We start from the raw sequence: 16,456 nt of genomic DNA, 5'->3' as shown, positions 1-16,456 counted from the left end.
AATTCCTTTCTTTTTGTCGCTAGAGTAAGTGGGTAAACAAAAGTCGTGTCTAATCTGTGATTGTAGCAGACAGCATACCACCAAGCCTGACACAATATTTTGGTGAAGTCTTTCTAGTTTTTGGTGATTTGTTGGAAAGCTACTGCTAGCAATAAATCAAGTATCTTTGTTCGTAATGTGCACTGACTCCAAATAGGAGAAACGCTACCCAAGAAAATGTGAGAAACAGAAAAGGGATGAGTGGAAAAGAACATTTTATTTATCTGGGACCATACCTGCACCTAAAAAATGCGGAGTAGGGGACAATCAAAAAGCATGTGGACAGGTCCGCATGTGGCGTAGAACAGGACCAACATAAATCTGTGGAATCTGGAAACTGTTTGCTGAGAGTGAGTGGTGAAAGTAATAGGCGATTATAGATAAAAAACAGTGTCTGAGTCGTATTAGCAGCCCTGGAAGACTTGCGCAACTTCAGCCACATTTTTTCCCATATGTCGATGGGCCAAGAGACATGTAGATCTTCTTCCCATCTCTCTTACGTCTTAGTCTTAATGCGGGAAGAAGAGGAATTTAAAAGAGACGCATACATTTGGGAAGCTCTGGCTTTTTTGAGAAGTAAAGAATATAATACAGGCACATTAGAAGGTTCTGGATAAACAGGAAAGGGAAAAGCAAGGTATGCAGAATGAGCATCCTGAAGAGAAGTGAGTAATAAGGAAGCACGAAAGGAAGAAGGAAAGTTGAAGGAAGCTACAGCTGATGAGAAGGAAAGGAGTTGACCTTGATAATACAATTGATGAACCCATATGAGACCACGAGATCTCCATGTCTTCCAAAAAATGGGTCTATTGTTAATTAGGATAGACATATTATGCCAAATAGGTTGCGCAAAAAAGGATGGAATAGGCAAACTTGGAAGAATTTTGGACGTATGCCTGAGAATAGGAGTAGAGATAAATTGTGGTTTACGAGAAAACATGAGATATTCTTTAAAAGAGAAAGGTGCAATGAAAGAACGCTCCAGGTCTAACCAAAGAGGAGACGAGGGGTTAGAATCCAAAATCCATCTATACACCTGATGTAGCAGGAAAGATTTATGGTATAGAGAAAAGTTGGGAAAGTTTACCCCACCTTCTGTCTTAGGACGCATCAAGTTGGTCAAGGACATGCGAGACTTTTTTGTGACCCCATAAAAAGGTAGAGAGAATAGAGTTAATTTTCTTAAAGTATTTTGAGGGAATAGAAAACGGGATGTTGGAGATGGTAAATAGAACGATAGGCGAAAGCATCATCTTGATCGTATCCAGTCTCCCCCACCAGGACAGATAAAGGGGATGCCATTTGGAGGTAAGGGCATTTAATTTTTTAATACAATCATCTAGACATCTAGCCATCGTGCCCATAAGAGAAGCCGTGAAATTAAGTCCTAAGTATTTAATAGACTCAGTATTCCACGTAAAACCCGAAGCAGAGAAATCATTTTTAAGAGTAAATTTCTCGCATTTGTCCCTATTTAATTTATATCCGGATACATGAGCGAAGGAGTCCACCTCAGTTAAGAATGCAGGAAGTGAGGAACTTGGTTGGGACAAGAACAACAAGACATCATCAGCGTAGGCAGCCATCTTAATGTTGGTTTGTTGGAAGGCGAAACCATGAATGTCATTGTTCTGGCGAATACGTAAGAGGAAAGGTTCTAGGGCAAGATCAAATAAGAAAGGAGAGAGAGAACAGCCTTGCCTAACCCCTCTGTTGAGAGAAAAATAAGAGGATAAGCCGCCATTTGCTGATATGGCAGCTCTTGGATGAGAATATAAGAGTGAAATTAGTGTGGATATTTTTGGCCCAAAGCCAAACCATTTCAGGGTCTGGAAAAGATACAACCATTCAACCCTATCAAAAGCTTTCTCAGCATCTAGAGCAATGGCTGCGAGAGAAAGAGGAGAATGAGAAGTTTTGGAGAGGATATCAAAGAACAATCTAGTATTGTCTGCAAGGAGTCTGCCTTTAACAAAACCTGACTGTTCCTTGCCGAGAAGCTCAGGTAAGTGATTCTCCAAACGCAGTGCCAAAGCTTTCGAAAAAATTTATAATCAATATTGACAAGGGATATTGGATGATAATTTTTACAATGTTGCAGATCCTTACCTGGCTTGGGAAGAATACAAATATGAGCATCAGAGAAAGTACCCGAGGCGGAACCAGAAGCGAGAAAAGTAGAGATTAGAGAATGCAATTTGGGAATAAGCAATTTAGAAAAGTGAGAGAAGAATTCAACTGTGAAACCATCTGAGCCCGGGGCCTTCCCATGTTTCAAAGTTTTCAATGCACAAGAGAGCTCTAATTGCGTAATATCAGTTTCCAATGGAGAAAGATCTGGAGGCAAAACAAAAGGAGAACGAATCTTAGAGAGGAACTGAGAAATAGAATCTTCGGAAGCATTCGATTCAGAGGAATAGAGTGACTCATAAAAATGATGAAATTCCTGCAGGATATCATCATCCTTATGCTTAAGTGAACCATCCCGACCATGAATGGAGTCTATATTGACCCGATTCTGCTTAGCTTTTAAGTAATTGGCCAGTAGTTTCCCAGCTGTATTTTGACCACTGTAAAATTTGGCACTAGACTTTAGCAGAAAATTAGAAGCGTTGTTTGTGGTATCTTTATTGAACTATAGTTTGGTGGCAATAAGTTCACCCAAGCAATCTTTGGATTTTGAAGTGTAGTAAGCGTGTTCTAAACGTTTAATTTTAGAAAAGAGATCTTTGGTGATTTGCTGCGCCGTCCTTCGCTTACGAGAGACACATCGAATTATAAAATCTCATCAGATTGATTTAACAGGAAGTACTCGTGAAAAAAAGAAGTAAAAGAAGAAACAAAAACAGGATCAAGGAGGAGAGAATTGTTAAAACGCCACTTCTTAGCGGATTTGGGTTTACAAAGAACATCCAAAGATAAGGAAACTGGTGCGTGGTCAGAAATTAAAATAGATCCAATATCAGAAGAAATAAGAGATTGAGAGAGGTGATGTGAAACTAAAAAATAATCCAATCGTGATTGAGTGTGATGCGGCGGGGAGAAAAAAGAATATTCTCGTAAAGTTGGATTACATAATCTCCAGGCATCGATTAGTTTATATTGGAGAATGAGTTGCGTGAAAGATTTGTGAAATTTGTGGGGAACATAAGCAGTAGATGATTGTCTATCCAGGAATGGGTCGAGAACCTCGTTATAATCCCCAGCCAGAATAAAATTGTCCACATAATGTAGCGTGATGTGTGGAGCCAAGGAGGACCAAAAAGAGGCGTCTCCCGTTACTGGGGCGTAAATATTTAATATGGACATAGGAACCTTATCCAGGGTAAAATTTACCAGGACCCATCTACCTAATTGATCAGTACTACATGTGACAACTTTGACAGGAAGTGATTTACGAAAAAAAATCACAACCCCATTACGCTTTCCATCACCCGGAGAAAAATAAACCTCCCCCACCCAACCTCTCTTTAATTTAACAGACTCTTCAGCAGAAAGATGGGATTCCTGTATGCAAGCTATATCAGCGTTGAGTTTAGCAAGATAGGATAATACTCTTTGCCTCTTAATTGGTGAATGAAGACCTCTAACGTTCCAGGAAAGAATTGTCAAAGGCATACAATAACAGTAATGACAATGATCAGTAAAATCCAGTCATGAAATACAGAAGAAATAAATACAAAAACCATGTATGTGTGAAATAACAAAGAATGCAGCAAAAACCAGACAGAAAAGAACCCTGGTAAACAGGAAACGAAATGCAATATATGTCGGTTAACAAGTAGTCGGAAAAAGGAATTGAAAGGAAGCCAAAAAAGAAGGAAAGAGAAAGGATGAAGGAAAACTGAGAGAAAAAGAGATAAAGAGCAGAAAAGAAATAAACTTAGAAAAAAATAAATATGAAAATCGTGGGAATACACCAAAATCCAATCAGAAAAGATTAAGAAAAAAGAAGAAGAATAGTACACCAACAACCAATTGAGTAAAGGGATGGCCAAGTGAGAAAAAGAGAACAAATGTCCTAGAAGAATCATAGAGAAGAGACAAAAAAGTAACAGGGGTAGGGAAAAAAAACAGGTGAAAGGCTCAAAAGAATTAAGTAAGAAAAAGGGCAAGGAAGAAGGTGCAAGTAAAGAGAAAAACATACAGAGAACCAAATTGCAAAAAACACTAGGAAAAAGGGAAAGACGAAGAACTTACATAACATCCGGAACAAACAAAGGGTGGGAGGGTGGAGGCCACGTGGACAATGGCGCGACCACAGCTCAAAGGGAAAGACGAAAGAAGGGACCGGACCCGACGGACTTCAAAAACACAGGGAAGGAGTCTGACGGGCAAGGAAAGGATCTGTGTAAGAAAAGAGGAACAGAAGGTTAAACTTGACAACAATTCATATAACATATTGTATAAACTATCAAACTTAAGCAACCATCATAAACCTAAACTACAAAACTTAGAAGCATAATCGCTGCATTGGCGGAAAGTTATTAAGAACTTGAAACAGAAGCGGTGTCCATCTTGTCAGTAGAGTGCGAGTAAAGTAAACTCTCCAATTTCAATGGGTCATCATACGTGGTGGTCTTATTGTTAATAGTCACTTTAAAAAGGCAGGGATGAAACAACCCATATTGTGCTCCCAGGGAACGCAATTGTGGCTGAAGAGATAGGAACTCCTTCCGTCGATCTGCTGTTGACTTAGCATAGTCCTGTGAAAAGAATAAAGGGTGACCAGACCATGTGATACGATTCATAGCTCTTGCTGCAGATAGGACTGTAAGTAAGTCAGTATACTCAAGGAAATACATAATGACTCCTCTTGGTTTCCTCATTGTTGTGGCAGAAGGCGTGCCTCTGATGGAACCCAGACGATGTGCCCTTTGTATATTGAGAGTAGTGCCTTCTGGCAAATGAAGGAGTCTTGGCAAGAAAGATTTAAAGTAGGTGATGGGATCCGACCCTTCCAAACCTTCCTCAAGGCCGTAAAGGCGAAGATTATTCCGCCTACTCCTATTCTCGAAATTTTTGATCTGCTTACGTAAAAGCGAAACCTGTGCAAAAACTGGCTCAACTTTGGATACAGAGGACTCCATTGAGGAAACATTCTGCTCAACTACAGTAATCCGTTCGTCTATAGAAAGCCATTTGTCTGAAAGTTGCTGGATTGTGGATTTAGTCTCTTCGATAAAAGGACGCAAAGCCCTTATTTCATCTAGTAACAAGTCAAATGAAGTGGATGAAGACGGCGACGCCTGTGAAGAGGGCGAAGGAGGATCCTTCTTTAGTCTTTTGATGGTGCCTTTTTTGGTAGCAGGCGTTGATGAAGTTGAAGATGCTGAACCCTTCGAGGATGGGGTATCCGGTAGATCCTCCATCTCCAAACACTGAAAGCGAGAGCCTGTGTGAACTAAGAATTTCTTAGCAGTGGTGGAAGGTTTGCCAAGTCTGTAGATAGTCTCCCCATACAGAAGAGTGGAAAGTGCAAGACTATAAGATGCGTGGGAAGAACCAGCTCAAACTGACGGAAGAAAGTATGACCTCAAAAGATACAAGGCAGGTAATGAACCTCTCAGAACACACTTGAAAAGTGACCCAGCAAGCTTAGGAATACATAACCCCAAAGTACAACATTTGTAAATGTATGACTGTGTGGAACCCCCTCACTAGGAAACAAGCCTGAAGCAAGGATAAATACATTCAACAAAAACATGTGTGAATCATATCATGCTGGCAACACACTGCTTATAACCTGGATGGGGAACAGCATGAGCCAAAAACCTTGATGATAACAACAGCTTAGGACTCTGAGCACATGAAAAAGCTACCTATAAACATCCATGAGATCAACATGAGCACATGAGACATTAAAATGCAAAAACAGCACTATATGATATCAGCAAAAATTGTAGTATCTTTTAGAAAGCAGGCATGAGGAAAAGGAAGTCAAAACAACCCACTTAGTGACTTGTAAAGAAAAGCACTCCGGCGGTAATGACAGTGCTGGGTTGGAGCCGTCAAAACTCTAGTTAAACATAATGAGGCAGTTCGTGTCACACAGCAACAAAATGGCGGCAGCCCGGTATGAGGAGCAGTTACTGAAGTGAAGGCACATTTGACTAATATCCCCCGAAGAGAAATGCAAGGGTTATAAGAATCAGGAAAGTCGAGCCGTCCAAAGCATTGCAGCACTAAGAGAGAAAGCCGTCATGTCCATGGAGAATACCCCTAGGAGCCTCGCACCGTCAGCGGGAATTACGCAATGGCGGCCATTAGGTCGGCAACGCCTCAGACACTCACTTGCGGCTTCCTCAGTAACAGCGGTCAGTGGGACTTCAAAACCCAAGTAGAAGGCAGCAGGGGACCTTAATGGAACATGTCCTCCGTTACCAAGCTCTTTCCGCATCAGGGGAAGGAACGTCGGGTCAGTCTCCCTCCTGGTCGCCCGGAGATCTACGGATCAGCGGCCATCACCATCGGGCATAAGCCACGCCCCCCGTTATGTGACCACTGATCACCGTAATGCGGCAGGAGGAAGCAGCTATTACGGCTGAATGGTGAAGCTTAGTGACATGTGTACATACAGCCAGTAAGAAGTCACAATTGTTTTGCTATCTGACTAGAGATCTTTTTCGTGGCCAAAATGGTAAATAGTGCGTTCATCACCATCTTTAGCTGATTTTGCGATTATTTCACAAATTGTGGAATCACAAAATGCTGGAGGTTCAGGAATATTTACGTTAAGCATTATTAAACAATATTGCATGTGTCTGAGCCTTTCATTAAAGTCTTTACACCACAACATATGCAGCCATAGAACCATTCAATAGAAATTGCTGCACTCCTAGACTGTGAACAAAGGGCCATAAGTATGAAGGCAATTTTGCAATCGCAAATTGCAAATGCAGAAATTCTGCGAATTTCGGCGTCTGCAGTCGCAAAACAGCAGTGTCATATGTATGACACAAAACACCCTGCGTAAAATAAGGAATCACAAATGTTACGATTCCCTATTTTGCAATTGCATTTAAGGAATTGCAAATTGCGATTCCTTAAATGCAATGTAAGACGCACAGAAAAAGTGCAATTTGGTCTTAAGGAATAGCAAATTACCACTGACTTCAAGTTGGTGGTAATTTGCGATTTCTTTGAAAAATGCACTTTTATGCATTTTTCAAAGTGCCATGTGACTCATTTGTATGCTCGCCACATCTGCACCCATGCCCATTTCAGGGGTGCAACAGGGTATCCTTTTAACACCCTGCACCCTTAATATTGCATTTGCAATTTGCGATTCTCTAATTGGGAAGCGCAACTTGAGAATGTCTTTCCATTCATTCCTATGGGCCTCTAGGCCCATAGGAAGGAATGGGGAAATATTCCTTAATTGCGAATCGCAATTTGCGATTCGCAATTAAGGAATATGTAGGGTTTGCAAAATGATTTGCTGATCCTACTTACATAGGGTTTTGCGATTCTCAAATAGCGATTCGCAAAAAATCGATATTTGATCATCTCAATGGGCATTTTCATACATATGGCCCAAAGATTCAAGATTCAGAAGTGCTAACATTTTAGGCAAAAAGCCATGGGGATCATAATTTCTTTGACTCCACAACTTAGAGTCAATTGTTAAAACTTATTGGTGGGGACTGCTATATTCCTGCACCCCCCACACTCTCTTATTAATGTGGGTGGTACCCCTATCATTCTGGGGCCGCCAAATAACGCAAAACTTTTTGCAAAGTAAAAACCGATAGAGCATTATGGTGAGGTTCCTCCTGGAAGTGAGGATATTTTTTTAATAGGCTCCAGTTGCTCTTTATCGTTTTTGTATTGTGCTTTGTACCCCATGTCTTCTTCTGTTTTTCCTTTTTCTGAAAATATTTGTTAAGAGTTCCCGATCCTACCCAGGCACAACAACTTGCTTTTGTATTGGGGGCAGCGTGGGAACCCACCCCGGCTGCCACTGCCATTCCCTACTCATTCTGCATCCTTCTCTGCTGGCGTGGAAGCCAGCAACGTGCTTCTACCCTGCCTGCTCCATGTGGGAAGGGTGTGTCTTGTGTGGTGGCTAACCCACTCCCCCAGACAGGGTCACAGGGAGCGGGGTGAACCCACCACCTTTGCAGGGGTGCAACAGTGCTACCCCTTGTTAGTCTTCTGTAAGGAGCCCAGGGATGAGGTCCTTGACCCCTTTCTTATCCTGTAGGTAGGTGGCCCCTTGATAGGATCCTGCCTGGAGGATGCATTCCCAGGGCCTTGAAGACCTCTGTGGATGGGGGCTTCACACACAATCCTCCCAATCGTCTTAATTATTAAAGTAGCTCACATCATCTCCCAGAGACTGGTCCACCTCAGGGGTTTCTTGACGACTTGTAGTGGTGCTCCATATGCTTTGTTTTCTTGGGGTAAAAGGTCAAATCCTTTTCATGAAAATATTTCAGTCTCTCTTAGGCCATTTTGCACAAACCTGGACTCATTTTGCTCTTGATTATGAGCCCTAGCCACCTGGAGACTTTCCGGCAGACCGCCTGGCCTCGAATGTGAAACACTTTGCAGGGAGCTGGTTCACCTGTCTTCCTTGTCAGCTTTCTTCCTTTTCCTTGTCCTCTTGTGATCCTCTCTTCTTCTTTGGGGACATTTCTTCCCCATCCAGTCCTTAGGGGTGAAAGGGGGCCAGCTTCACTGGTCGTGGAGAAACCCACTGGTCCTGGGGTCAACTATAGGCAGGCTACTTATTCCAGTAGGGCATCAGAGATCTTGTCCTTACAGTTGTCTATGGTGTTAATGCTGTCCAGTTCCCATATCCAACTGCAACAGCAACTTTTCTAACCCATGAAGCAGTTTTTAGAGGTGGTTGAAAGGTTCTAGAAGTGAGGCACATCTGGCCAATCCTAAGGCACCACATCACCCCTCCACCCCTTACCAACCCTCTTGTACAGCATGCTGGGCATATTCAAGATGGCATTATCAAAACGTCACTGTTCACATCTCCTCTGGAGGCCTCAGCTCTGTCCATCACTAACATCACAGCCAGGGACTTTCCCACCAAAGCTTCAAAGAGGAGCCCTCCTGTGTTGGCTTCAGAGGTCTGGGATACCTCCTTTATTTAGTGGCCTTGGGCTGTCTCAACCTTGGTGCACTGTGGCAGTTAATAAACTGAAGCAGATTTTATTCCCCACCCCTTCTTATCAGGAGTTTGTGTGAAACACTATTAATTGCTCGTCCTGCTTGGGGAGGCCGGTGTTCCCTTTGCTGGGGAGCAGTGCAATTAACTTGCCCCAGCAAGGTGACAAAAGACCTGTGCTCTGATCCTGGGCTGAGCAAGAATAATTAGAAAATCCTTTATGACCCATGAGGTATGCATATATCTGCTTGGGATTTGTGTAATCAATCTTGGCACACATGTTTCACCCCAGTTTGATATCTTGCTGGACTTTGTAGGCCAAAGGGAAGCGAAAAATGCATTATAAGACAGATTTCCCCTTACTTGTATAATGTGTCACTGCAAATAAAACAGTAAAACATACTGACTTTACCTATGAGTGCCCACTGCTATACAAGATAGACCCCAGGTCAATACCACACTCTTCAGAGTACCCTGTGTGCCAGGCTTCCCATGTGTAGTTACTGGGCTGCACATGCCGGTAGTCTCACATGTGCAGCCCTCACACATTTGTACACATGTATACACGTGTTCACGTGTACACAGCAAGTGCACCTTACTCTTGCTGTATTGCAGTGGCCTTGTGTTCATAGGTAGACACTGTCGGTAAACATGCACAGTTCATTTACCATGTGATTACAGTTGGTGAACACCAGTTATGAGGCTCACCTTCAGTAAAATGTTCAAAACCAGGTGATCTAAATGTAAAAAATCCAGGCGGATTAAATGTGCAGAACACATTTCACTACACTACAATATTGTTTCACTTACCTGTAACACTAATGACTTGTGCTTTTGTCTTGAAGGATGGAAACTGGCATAAAATTATTAGTTTCCTCGGGTGTTCATAATGACGGGTGGTAAAAGGAATGCATAATTCACATGATTCAATAATATAGTTTATTGGTTGCAAAACTTCACAACTATGCTTTTTATAACTACACCGAAGTGAATCATTCGTAAAAGAGGGAAAAGAAACTGCTTCTGGCAAGAAAAGCTGATTATGAGGAAATGCAGGATAGGGAAGGAATTTCAGACTACATTTTAAAAAGTGGAACATCTCATATATAAGCTGAAGCACACAGTGTTAATTGTTAGTATTTGACCAACTAGCCAGCATAATTCATTCATCTTTTCATTTAGGGGTATTTTACTGACAACGCATAGACACTGTAAAGATGTATAATACCTGGGAGGCAGCAATCCCTTTATAAAAACCTGTCTCTAGTTTCCTTATTACAGGCAATTTGTGAAGTCTTTTGTCACTTGTAATAATTAAATGACATAGCTGCTCAACTGTAATAACTAATTACAGTAGGGTTATGCTGTTACAATGCCTGTTATATGCAACCAACGTGAAAGGCAGGTCAAGGAGCATAATTACAGTTGCAGTTGAAACAATGCACAAAAATTAAAACTGTCTATTCATCCTTATGATCTGATTTGCTAAAATAGGGATGTGCGGAAAGGAGATATTTATGGTAAAAAATATTTTTTAACACACTAAAGTTCATTAAGGAAAAATTAGAATTGCACAGCCTTTTTTCTATACATTTTTAGTCTCAGCACTTTTTTTTAATCTGACTTACATTAAACTGATTCTAATATCTTTTTCCAACAAGTAACTAACTGCTTTTTGTTGTCTTTAATTTCAAGCTGGATTCCACTTTTATTCTCCCTGTCTGCAGCCATTCCAGTGCTCAATTTGAGCCAGTGGCTTCTGGTGCTCAGCACCAGCACTTAATTATCAACTCCAGTGCTTGTGACAGTCTGCCACAAGGTGCGCTGTCTGGCAAATTTAGAGTTGACCACAACAATAGTTAATTATTGTTTCAACATACATTAAACATGACTAGTACCTGATATAGTACAAATTGTCACACTGGTAGGAGAGTGATAGTAGTTGTGTTGTTACTATCACTGGCAACATGACAAGGCGATGTGTGGTGCAAGCTGCATTGACCTCTCATGAGTACTCTGGTACTTATTTTATTTTTTTACAAATTAAGCACTGAACCGTTTCATCTCTTTTGTATAAAAGAGTAAAACACAATGGATATAAGTGGAAGGGTGATAGTGTGACAAAGGCATAAAATATCCCCTTCCACACATTTTAGGGATATTGCAGTACACCTCAGAGCTCCATGATCTTCCAAAGGAACTCGTACTTAGGCCTCCTTCCTCTATATGGTCCAGGAACTTGTCTTTGATTTGCAATAGCCTTATAATATATCAAATCAAAAGAGAATACTCATAGCAGAAAAATCATGAAATGTATATGTAGGTGGCAAGTGGGTGTAAAGATATCAATAGAGGATTCAAAGAGCTCACCGTCTCCCTTTAGTTCAGAGGAACAAGGAGAGTAAATTTCCTAGGCCTTTCCTTATTTACTTTGGTAATTTTCTTTTGAGACAGGCTGTGTCTTTGAAAGCACGCCCTAATTCTCCTGTCATAATTGAAAATCTGTCTTTATTTGTACGCTCTGATTTGAGTAAAGCCACCATGGACAGGAGGTGGAAGCTAAGGAAACTTATAGATCCTTTTAAATCTATTGGAGGGCAAGTGTTTTTACAGGAACCGGCCCGCCTTAAAGTTATCAAGGGAGGCCATACCTACTTTTTCATCGATGAGAAGGAAGCAGAGGAAGTAATTTCTAAGCTTGGTGAAAGGTCACTCATTAGCTTCTGGGGAATTAGGTCAGGATTAATGGTGTCTATGCCTACACTATCTATCTCTGGTCTACCTTATTTCATTTTTCCCCCTCCCTCCTCCTTTTCTACGTTTTTTTTTTTAGGAAAAAAGTGGGGTCGTTAGGTAGTCCTTGGGCTGCTCCTCTCTGAGCTGCCTATCCAGTGGCAGCAGTTGCAGTGGGGTATTCCCCTCGCTTGGGGGCGAGGGAGAGGGGGGTTAGGGGTGGGTGCAGTTTCTCCAAAGGTGGGAAGGTGTGGGGGGGGATATAAATGATAAAAGTAACAGCACGAGTGGGGCTTTGTGGATAATTGCTCAAGATGAAGGGAAAGAGTTTTTTTGTTTTTTTAGTGAGCAGAATGGTAGAATTTGTGTAATTTATGTTTTGAAATGTATAAATGAAAATGTTTAGCTTGGAATGTTTCGGGTCTTAATAGCAAGAACAAAAGGCAACATGTTTCCGAAGAACTTAGACTTTATGACCCTCAGTTAGTCTTTTTATCAGAGACACATATTGCTTATAAAGAAAGGAAGTTACTTATTCATTTTTGTTTATGATACTATAATTTGCTCAACTCAACAAGCATCAATCAGAGGAGTTGCTATCCTTAAAGACAGACGATTTAGAATGGAAACGCTTAAAACTGTGCCAGATAAAAATGGCCGGTGGGCCATTGCGCAAGTATCTATAGGGAATAGTAAATACGTACTTTGTGTTATTTATGGATCAAATATTGATGATGATACTGTCTTTGATCAATTGAACATGGAGCTCTTGGGGTGGGAAGGGGAACTTATTATTATGGGGGATTTTAATTGTATCATGGACTATCAGCAGGACACTACCAGACAGGGCTCCTTTCAGCGTATGCGTAAAGTTCGAGCTGCAATCTCAGACATTAGCCGGATACACAATATTAAAGATATATGGCGTACTCTTTTTCCAAATATACCTGGTTATACGTATTATTCTGCGCCCCATAAACTTTGTTCCCGCATTGATATGGCCTAGGCCACTGATAATATAATTCAATCCAGCTCCATGGAGATCTGCCCTCGGGTCTCTTCGAATCATAATCCAATCTTATTGGCATTCAATAACCCGCAAGTTTAAACGCCACAAGAATGTTTTCTTACCCTCGTTATTTATTTTCTGACGCAGATTATATTTTACAGCTTAAATTACATTTTAGCGAATTTATCAATATTGATCTTCATTCTGCGTCTCACATAATTGTTTGGGATGCTCTCAAGGCCAGCATTAGGGGGTTTACCCAGCAATATGATATCTAGTATTTTAGCTCAAGAATTACTCCTAGCCGACGCTCTACAAATTGGTTCTCCCAATGTGGTAGAACTGGGATTAACACGGGGATCTCTTAAGGCAAACTTAAAAACAATTTTTATTGAAAAAAGTAGTGCCAAATTACTCAAATTAAAAATCTCTGACTATGAAGGGGGGGATAAAATTGGAAAAATATTGGCCTATAAAGTGGCGCGTGACAGAGCCCAGACATTAATAAAGAGTATTAGAGGACCTAATAATGCTATATTCAATCAACCTGCACACATTTTGGCCCAATTTGTTGAATTTTATAAAACCTTATATATTCCCGAGAATCAACCTAGTTCATTGGATATTTTAGATTATTTGGATAATAATATTAAGGAAAAATATAACACGCCAGGGTTGGAGCAATTATCGGAAGAGATCACTTTGTTAGAGATCAGACAAGCTATACTATCTTTACCATCCGGAAAAGCTGCGGGGGAAGACACCCTTCCAGTTGAACTGTATAAAATATGCATTGAGGAACTAATCCCCCTTTTGGCTCTGGTAATTCAGTCTATAGGGGTTACAGGGAAGCCCCTAAACTTTGGAACATAGCGAAAATGGTCTTCTTCTTAAAAAAAGGCAAACCAGCAGATGAGTGTGGGTCTTATAGACCCATCTCACTCATTAACACTGATGCCAAGGTTTTTGCCAAGATCTTGGCAAGTTGATTGGCCCCGTTTATCCCCAAGATTGTCAACACACAACAACATGGATTTGTAATGGGTAGGGATACAACGACCCAATAGAGCTATTACTGCTTTTGACATGGCTGAGATAGAGTCCACCCCACTCGGTATGATTTTATTGGATGCTGAGAAAGCTTTTGACCGAGTGGGGTGGGACTATCTCTGGTTTGTCATGTCTTTTATAGGATTCAAGGGCCAATTAGTCAGATGGATACGAGCCTTATATGATAGACCCACTGCTTGCATTAGTTATGCCGGCCTATCTTCATCTACTTTTGCTATTTCTCGGGGCACTAGGAAGGGGTGTCCGTTATCAACCCCTGCTGTTTGCCCTATCAATGGAACCATTCCTTTCTGCTCTTCAGTCGCAGGCTCGAATAATTCCTTTTAGGTCTGGCCCGCATATGTTGAAAATCACCGCCTATGCGGATGATATCGCTATATACGATACTAATGGCATAGAGGCACTAACGGGTGTAACTGCTGAGGCTAATAAATTTAGCATAGTTTCCGGATACAAGCTTAATATAAATAAAAAACGAATAGTGGCTAATTATATATTACCGGCCACGGTTTCTGGAATTTGTAAGGCCGCCAACTACTTAGGGGTTAAAATTTCATCCAAAATTAGTGATATAATTACAATAAACTATGATGCTTTAGTAAAATCAACAGCTTTGTTACTTAAAAAATGGCACAAACTCCCTCTAAACATTATAAGCAGAATCAACCTGATTAAAATGAAAATACTTCCGAAGTTTCTTGATTTTTTCGGTCTATATCATTGGCTCTAAATAATTCCTTTTTTAAGAAACTAGATGGAATGTTTAGTAGCTTCATTTGGGGATACAGGAAGGTGCGTAGATCTCTGACGTTACTTAAAGGCTCATTACACACGGGGGGCTTAATTTTCCAGATTTTAAATGATACTTTTTGGGCTACTTTCATTGGTCGTCTGCGCTCCTTGCTTAATCCAGATACGCAACTTTTTTATGACACTATTATGTTAAAACTAGACGCCAGAATGTTTTTGTTAAGACTGAATGACCCAAACTATTTCAAAAGGGTTAAATTTAAGACTGCGAGGGATACCGCAAAGATCTGGTTAAATATTTTGTCTTTCTGTAAAACTTCTTTTTTTCACTCTAAACTACGGCTCTGGGGAAATCCGGGTCTTCCTGGGATTTTTAATGATGGCTGGGCAAAATTATGGTCTGTTCATGGAATTATGACATATGGGGAACTATACCGCGCTCAGGGCTTTTTAGATTTTATTGCACTTGAAAACTTATATAATTTGACCGAGGAAATGAGGTTCAAGTATATCCAAATTTACGATTTTTTGATACGTAAGATGAAAATTTCTGAGGTCGCTGACTCGAATATATGGAATCATTTGTATTCATCCAAAACGAAATCTTTAATTAGTGAAGGATATAGCTGTTTTATTTCCTATAAGACTAGTGATTGTTCCAAATTAGCTGAGAAATGGAGCTCTAAATTGAGACTTTCGATTAATCCTAATCAGATTGCCCATTCTCCCTCGAATCTCAATAATTTGGTGCAATCATCTAGCCTAAGGCTGCAACAGTTCAAAACCACCTGTATGTTATACTACACCCCTGAAGTGATTCTTAAATGGTCGGCAAATATCTTATTTAGTGACCACACCAAGTGCCCTAAATGTGATCTTGTAGGTGCTAATATAGAGCATATGTTGTTTTCTTGCTCGGTGCTAAAGGAGTTCTGGCTTGCTTTGGATCAAATCTTGAAAATGAAACTGGTTAGACCACCCCTTCTTTCGGCTCCATCTGTTTTAATAGACATACGTGATGTTCTCCTTCCTCAACAGGCCTTAATTACTATCTTTCTATCTTGTGCAAAGTTAACTATCGCTCGTGCTTGGATTTTCCCTCAGCCTCCACATATAATGGAATGGTGGTCTCTGGTCAACGAAATTCATAGTATGGAGGCGGCTCTGGCCAGGCTCAGAGGTGCTCGGTCTTTATGCATATTTGATAAAATCTGGGGACATCACCAATTTGGGGGCATACCTTGCTGCTCCGGACGCCGCCACCGCCGAGAGTCACTTGGAGGCAGCCATCAGCGTCGTCGCTGCCCCGGGACCACAACTCCCGGCAGCCCCAGCGGCGCGGCGCCAACCCACGCAGTCAGCAGCGCCAGGAGGCATAATAAAACCGGCACAGCCCTCGGTGGAGTGGGGGACATCACCAATTTGGGGGCATACCTTGCTGCTCCGAACGCCGCTACCGCCGAGAGTCACTTGGAGGCAGCCATTAGCGTCGTCGCCGCCACGGGACCACAACTCCCTGCAGCCCCAGCGACGCGACGCCCACCCACTCAGCCAGCAGCGCCAGGAGGCATAATAAAACCGGCACAGCCATCCGCGTCGAGGGACGTGCGCGGGCAACGCCCGGCTGAGCCCGGGCAGAGGGCGGGCCATCTGTGGCCATCCGGGGCCAGACGAGGCCGGGCAGGGCTACCCCCCTTGGATGCTGTGACTGAGACCACTTAGTAAGTTAA

The sequence above is a fragment of the Lissotriton helveticus genome, chromosome 1_1 (genome assembly GCF_964261635.1).
Source record: "Lissotriton helveticus chromosome 1_1, aLisHel1.1, whole genome shotgun sequence".
NCBI lineage: Eukaryota > Metazoa > Chordata > Amphibia > Caudata > Salamandridae > Lissotriton > Lissotriton helveticus.
This window is presented reverse-complemented; position numbering follows the sequence as displayed.